Source organism: Schistocerca cancellata, chromosome 9, assembly GCF_023864275.1.
Source record: "Schistocerca cancellata isolate TAMUIC-IGC-003103 chromosome 9, iqSchCanc2.1, whole genome shotgun sequence".
NCBI classification, from domain to species: domain Eukaryota; kingdom Metazoa; phylum Arthropoda; class Insecta; order Orthoptera; family Acrididae; genus Schistocerca; species Schistocerca cancellata.
Window position 1 is genome coordinate 420,262,930 of NC_064634.1, and position 6,258 is coordinate 420,269,187.

Below are 6,258 nucleotides of genomic sequence, written 5' to 3' on the forward strand. Positions count from 1 at the left end.
TTGAACGGAATGGACAGTGTCTTGAAAGGAGGATATAAGATGAACATCAACAAAAGCAAAACGAGGGTAATGGAATGTAGTCAAATTAAGTCGGGTGATGCTGAGGGAATTAGATTAGGAAATGAGACACTTAAAGTAGTAAAGGAGTTTTGCTATTTAGGGAGTAAAATAACTGATGATGGTCGAAGTAGAGAGGATATAAAATGTAGACTGGCAATGGCAAGGAAAGCGTTTCTCAAGAAGAGAAATTTGTTAACATCGAATATAGATTTAGGTGTCAGGAAGTCTTTTCTGAAAGTATTTGTATGGAGTGTAGCCATGTATGGAAGTGAGACATGGACGATAACTAGTTTGGACAAGAGGAGAATAGAAGCTTTCGAAATGTGGTGCTACAGAAGAATGCTGAAGATAAGGTGGGTAGATCACGTAACTAATGAGGAGGTATTGAATAGGATTGGGGAGAAGAGAAGTTTGTGGCACAACTTGACTAGAAGAAGGGATCGGTTGGTAGGACATGTTCTCAGGCATCGAGGGATCACAAATTTAGCATTGGAGGGCAGCGTGGAGGGTAAAAATCGTAGAGGGAGACCAAGAGATCAATACACTAAGCAGATTCAGAAGGATGTAGGTTTCAGTAGGTACTGGGAGATGAAGAAGCTTGCACAGGATAGAGTAGCATGGAGAGCTGCATCAAACCAGTCTCAGGACTGAAGACCACAAAAACAACAACATACAGTATGTAATAAATGAATATTTGAGTGACATAAAAAAATCAAAGAAAGCAGATAGAGGACTAAACTTGTGTTAATTAGGAGGAAAAGAGAGGAAAGAGAGAGACAGAAATGGAAATTGTAAGACAGGGAGGGAACAGAATCAGAAGGACAGAAAAGGAGAAGACTGAAAAGGAACCAAGAGAGAAAGAAGAAAATGAGAAGAAGAAGACAGAGGAGGGAGAGGGGAAGTAGGAAGCCAAAGATGAGTTTTAAAACAAGAGGAAACAGTAAAAGTAGTAGAGGAGGAGAGCATAAAAGGAGGAATATTGGAGTGCAAGTGAGGAAAGGGCAAAACAGAAGAAAAGGGGTGGGTAATAGAAGACACTCATAAAACAGAAGATCAAGGAAGTGGGCCAGGCTTCAGACGATATTCCTTACGAGTTACGCTGAGTAAACAAGAAAAATAAATAGGAAACTGGATGTGCAAAATATTTTAGATCTTATACTGCAGCGGAGAATGAAAAGTTAACTGCCGGAAAGATCAGCTATTGGGGCTTCACAATAAGCGACTGTTGAAACTGTTGTGGCACATTTTGTTATTCCTGAGGTGTGGCAAGGCCAGAGAAAAATAAACTTGTCGCTGTGATCTTCAGCGAGGGGACAGGCTTGACGCAGTTATGCACACTAGTCTTTTCTGTTCAACCCTCTAATCTCCGCATAACTGTTGCAACCACTACCATTTTTATCCCCAACACTTCCTCCCACTACCAAATTGACGGATCCTCGGCGTCTTAGGATGTATCCTGTCATCTGAACCCTTCTGAATATCCTCGGAACACCTAAACTAACAGGGAAATCAACGCTAAATAATCTAAGCACACCCTGAGGCGTACTCTACAGGAAGACACGTCAGAATGAGCTTTTGGATGGAGTCTCGAGCTGTACATTTTTGCCTCGTCACAGCATCTGTCCTCTTACGTCCCACTACTGTAGGAATGTGTAGATACTGACCTAGTGCGAAAGTGAGTCATTGTACCATACTTTGAACATGATGGCAAATTTACTAACAGGAGTTGTTCATAGGGCAGCTAAAATAACAAGTAAGGGTTTGGTCACATCTTCTGTCCTGCACATAGATGTCACATCGCTCCACCACCATAGACGCTAATTACCAGGTAGCTGAGGACGACTATTGCGCTCCTTAACGTAACTGTTACATGCTCTTTTTATCACGGTGGAATTTTTCTTTTATGGAATTGTGAAGCTAACTGAGGAACTGATTAGGAACTGCACGTTAAGGGGCAACCTAAGGAGGTGTCTACTGCAGAACAGCACAGCTGCTGATACCGGAACCACATTGCGATTGCACGTAATGGCGAAACGACAACGTCCCCCGTTCCATGTTCAACTGTCAATCACTTTGTTGTTCTCAGCTAGCTGTAGGCCACTGCATCTCCAAGGATGAGACGAAGGTATGTCTCAAAGGTACTAGATCGGTGTGAGGAGAGGCACAAAGTCAGCTTTTCATTGTTGCGTGTAGTCTTCAGAGTGCGCCTTTCCTGAATAATGACGGTAGAAGAGTACCGGAATTTACGTTGTAGAATTACATTATTATTACCTGTATCCAGATGTGTCACCTACAGAGTGCAGTTCATGATCTGAGTTATGAGATGTAAAATATAAAGGAGACTGATTTGATGATTTAATTAAGGAGCAGGGTGCTGAGTTTAATTCATTTGCGCGGTCTGGTTGTTGGAGCCAAGAACTTTTTGTCAGCGATCTGGACGCGTTCACAGTGACTGGCACGCCTAGAGGGAAATAGGTTTGCCTGGTGGCCGGCTTTGCCGAACATGTCCTGCTTTTTACAGTCCTGTACTGGCAAACATATACATGTTAGGCCTCTCCAGTTTATGTTAGACGTTTACGCGATGAATTACGGACTATACAAGTAACGCCCGTCCCGAGATAATGACGTAAACACACATTTTGTTATTCCTGAGGAGTGGCACGACCAGAGAAAAAATAAGCTTGTTACTGTGGGCTTCAGCCGGGAGACAGGTTTGATGCAGCTATGCACGATAGTCTGTTCTGTCCAAGCCTCTTCATATCCATATAGCAACTGCAACCTCTACAATTTTTATCCCCAACACTTCATCCCACATTCTTCATTTTCTTGCGCCTTTGTCCAGAATCGGCGCGGGATGAGTATGGTTATTGACGGATTTGGCATGATTAGTTTAATGGCTGGCCAGATGTCACACCTGTCGCCATCACGTTACTTCCTGGGACGGAATATGTGTACCTCAACTCTCTGCACTTAGTGTTATTCATATGAATAAATGTATACGAATTGTGTAACCAATTTGGTGCTTGGGTAGCAGCCTAATATTCACTCAGAGGAATGTGGAAAACTGCCTAAAATCCATATCCAAGCACACCTACCGTCGTCGTTAATCTGCCGGACGGATTCGATCCGCAGTCAGAGTACCTCTGCATGCCATAAGCTACTCTTTAACACGCTCGGCAGTCTGGGAGGGCCGGCCGCGTTGTCCGAGCAGTTCTAGGTGCTTCAGTCCGGAACCGTGCTGCTGCTACGGTCGCAGGTTCGAATCCTGTCTCGGGTATGGATGTGTATGATGTCCTTAGGTTAGTTAGGTTAAAGTAGTTCTAAGTCTAAGGGACTGATGACCTCAGATGTTAAGTCGCTTAGTGCTCAGAGCCATTTGAACCACTTGAATTTGGGAGAGTGTAGCACAAGAAATAAGTGTATGGAGGAATAAGTAGATATACCGTAAGGATATACAGATATACCAATCAGTGCTTTACTTATGCCTGTAAACTATATTTTTCTTCGTAGGTCGTACGAGCCTAACGCACAGTATCACGACAATGCAACACACAGACCTAGCAAAACGAAGTACAATGTGCCCATCAGCCGATGCCAAACCACCTCACGTCGACACTGTAGTGCGTCGCTCCTACCTGTTACAAGTCTGAAATGGGCAGAGTTATTAAATATCTTTTAGTTTTCTATTCTAAAAAAATAGATAATTATTTATTTTGTTTGATGTATTCTTTTTTTTAATTTGACAAGAAACTATTTTAGGAAGGAGACTCAGCAGTTAATAAGACTGAGCACTTCGTAAATTACAAGGCTGTTTGCTGATTCTTTGCTTAGTTCACCCACATTTAAGATTGATCTCGCCATAAATTGACGGTAACTGATTATTAATAAATTACCCATCTGACACTGTTTCTATTGTAAATACTTAGTCCCCGCTTTTAGGGCAAAAGGTCCAGTTAAATAAAACGTCGAGTTATGTATTTTTTGGCCTGGCAACTCTACGTTGAAAGGAGTGGGAGCACACCAACAACCTGGAGGTGCCCATGGAATCGAGGCTTCAAAGAAACTTGTTGTCTCAATATTACAACGAATATGGTTAATAAGAAACAACAGGAAAGGATGACTAGCATTCTAACTGTGGTGTCATTCAAATTAAACAGTGTTCGCAATTTCAGGAATTAACTAAAATTGATGGCCATGGTAAGAGTAGAGGCGGTCTGTGATTGGTATAGGACGTCCGTTCCACTTATACATTCGTTAGCTGCGCCTGGTAGTGTATGTCACATGCGATCAGCAGCGCGGTGCGTAAGTCACCATGTTATGTGTGGGTGCTTGACGCCTCTCACAGCTGTCTTACGGTAATATGAGGGGCGTGCAGTATCAGGGCAAGATATCCAGTGTCCAGCCTCACAATCAACATTTCGACGATGGTCTTATCTTTGACGGGGCAACGGCCTTGTCGCAGTGGATACACCGGTTCCCGTCAGGTCACCGAAGTTAAGCGCTGTCGGGCGTGGTCGGCACTTGGGTGGGTGACCATCCAGGCCGCCATGCGCTGTTGCCATTTTTCGGGGTGCACTCAGCCTCGTGATGCCAGTTGAGGAGCTACTCGACCGAATAGTAGCGGCTTCGGTCAAGAATACCATCATAACGACCGGGAGAGCGGTGTGCTGACCCAACGCCCATGCTATCCGCATCCTCTATGAGGATGACACGGCGGTCGGATGGTTCCGGTAGGCCACTCGTGGCCTGAAGACGGAGTGAGTGCTCTTATCTTTGACGACGATAATGAATGTTGGCATCGCACCTTCCATGTAAACATCGTCATCCAGGAGGCAGATATTAACTGAATAACGGCTCACGGTGGCTGCCAATATGACTCAGATTGAGAGATGAAGTAGGCATGTGATCAGTGGTAAGCTGCAGTACTAATGATGTGTACCAGGCTTAAGGGTACACAACAAATACCGCGACAGGCCGCTTCCACACAGGCTCAACCTCTCTCCAGACGCCTCTCAGTTTCGGGCACCTCCAGATGGCGCTCATAAATTCGGACCACTTTCTGGTTCGTACTTGTCAGTAATAGTGCCGCCGGCATGCAAAGGGAGTGCTGTCAGCTGTAGATTACATGAATTCCGCCTTTTACTGTTGGAGAAGAAAATCCTCCCGCCATCAGGCACGAAACACGACATACCGTGAACCCTCACGCAGTTCAGAGCCTACAGGCAGCTCAGTACAACTCATTTCCTTACACTATGGAGCACAGTTCTACGAGTTCAGTTTCTGAAGACAAAATTATAACCTAGCAGTCGCTGTTTACCGAGTACAAATAAAACAGTGGAATTACTGTTTTCTCAAGATATACGAATCACAACTTTATCTTCGATAATAATAGAAGCTAAAGAAATGAATTAAAATTTGTGCCACTGTTGGGACTTCAGTCTGGGTCTCCGACTTCATAGGCAAATGTGCTAACTCTCACACCACCATAGCAGTACAGCTAACACACCTGCGCGGACTAAACTAGTCCAGTTCCCTCCCCAACATAATCTTCAGTTCACGCCCTCAACCTGTTTTCACCTTCTAAAATAGTCAGTATAGCCCCCCAGCTTTGAACATAATGGGGCAATCCTCCCTGTATCTCAGTTGCAGGTGATCTATTGATCTGTCCGAATTAACAATTTTCTCAAGACATGTGAATCTAAGCTTTATCTTCGATAATGATAGAAACTGAAGAAATGAATTAAAATTTGTGCTTTGACAGTAAGCGCAGCTGTCAGCTACAGTGGTGTAATGGTTAGCACATCTTCCAACTCAAGAGGACACCTGGTTCAAGTCAAGGCCGTGGCACGATTTTAATTTATTTCTTCAGCTTCTATCACAATAAAAGAGTATCCGCACAATTACTATTGAGTCATACTGAAAATATCAGCTACTGCCAAGTGACAGCAAAGTTACTTAAATTTCATTGTATCACATTCAGGACAAGATCCAGGCATCAAGTTGTTCAATTTCATTACATACTCTTAATAAATGTTATTCGTTATTTCTTATTGCGTTGCCACATTTCAGTTCTATTGCCTCTCTGTCAGGCAAGTGGGAGTCTTTGGGCTGAATTAATAGCAACATTCAGGTACAACATGGTAGCAGAAACCTCTTCAGACACTGGAGATCTGAGAAGAACTGCGGCTGTAATATCAC

At 43.6% G+C, this 6,258-nt stretch overlaps 1 pseudogene; it reads left to right on the forward strand.

Annotated features, from left to right (window-relative positions):
* The first annotated feature begins 4,503 nt into the window (after positions 1-4,503).
* LOC126102316 (5S ribosomal RNA) lies at positions 4,504-4,621 on the forward strand (annotated as a pseudogene).
* The last annotated feature ends 1,637 nt before the right edge of the window (positions 4,622-6,258 follow it).